At 33.6% G+C, this 1292-nt stretch overlaps 1 pseudogene; it reads left to right on the top strand.

Annotated features, from left to right (window-relative positions):
- The first annotated feature begins 245 nt into the window (after positions 1 to 245).
- Positions 246 to 358, top strand: LOC118624861 (annotated as a pseudogene).
- Positions 359 to 1292: the final 934 nt, after the last annotated feature.

Raw genomic sequence — 1292 nt, 5'->3', positions numbered from 1 at the left:
TTTTACCTCTCTATTCATTCCAAATCTCACCATTATCAGAGTTTTCTCCTTAACACAGAAGTTTGAATTTTTATTCCCTTGCTTAAAAAATGCTAAATTGTTCCCATAAATGGCCTCAACACAACAAGTAATTCTGTAAAGAATACTTGTGTACACATTGCCCACATTCCTGATGGTATCCTCAGGGAATGGAATTACTGGGCTAAAGGGAGGGAACACCTTTAAGGTTCTTGGTTACCAATGAGAAATTGGTCTTAAAAAAGGTTGGACATCCAACTGTTGTGAGAACAACCTGGAGAGACTTTGCCAGCTCAGGTCAGCCTAATACCTGCAGCTGCCACTCGTCTTTCCTATAATATAAAAAAAGAAGAGGTTGGACAATTTACATCACCTACCAGTGGTTTATGTTCCTAATGCTGAGTACATTCTGTGTTTTTGAAATTCTTGTGTATTTGAAAGGGTGTAAAGTGTATCTTACTGTATATTCTTGGGCATGACTTTGCTCATTTTCCATATGTTGGTTGGTCATTTTCTTTCATGAATGCAATTTATATAGTTTTCTTATTGAGATAAACATATATTTTTTTGCCAACATGTACCAACATTTTACATAGTAAAGCTACTAATGGTATATGTTGCAATTTTTTTTTTTCTAGCTGATCACTGGACTTTTTAATATATCGAAGTTAATTTTTATTTACTCAAATTTATTACATATTTTCATTTGTGGATTTTTCTATTGTTCTCCCTTTTTAAATATGAAGTCAATTCATCACTATATCTTCTTATTTTGCTTAAGTTTTAACTGTAACATATCGGAATTTATTTCAGGACACAGTACATAATGAAGCTATAGCTTCCTTTCCCTTTTCTATTGTTTACTAAGTAATCTTTTCCTTAGCTGGTAATTTGTGACGCCATCTTTGTCAGCGGACAGAGGTTACATGCATAGGTTCTGAAACCAGCCTGCCTAGTTTCAACCCCAACTCCAGTAATTGCTAGCTTGATAATCTTAGGCAAGTTACTTAACCCCTCTGTGCCTCAGTTCGCTCATCTGTAAAATGGTTATAATAATGTGTATTCATATGATGATTGCAAATTACATAAATTAATGTATGGAGAGCAGTTAGAAGAGTACCTAACACATGCTTAAATGCTATGTAGATGTTGGCTCTTATGTACCAAATTCTGTCACTATTAAGAGTCTATGAACAGATCTACTGTTTTATTGATATATCATATTTTGTACCAAATTGGATTCTATTTTAGTTATTGTAGCATAATGCACTTTT

Source organism: Molossus molossus, unplaced genomic scaffold, assembly GCF_014108415.1.
Source record: "Molossus molossus isolate mMolMol1 unplaced genomic scaffold, mMolMol1.p scaffold_m16_p_10, whole genome shotgun sequence".
Lineage (NCBI taxonomy): Eukaryota > Metazoa > Chordata > Mammalia > Chiroptera > Molossidae > Molossus > Molossus molossus.
The sequence above is the reverse complement of the archived record's forward strand: the minus strand, read 5'-3'. Positions and strand labels throughout refer to the sequence as shown.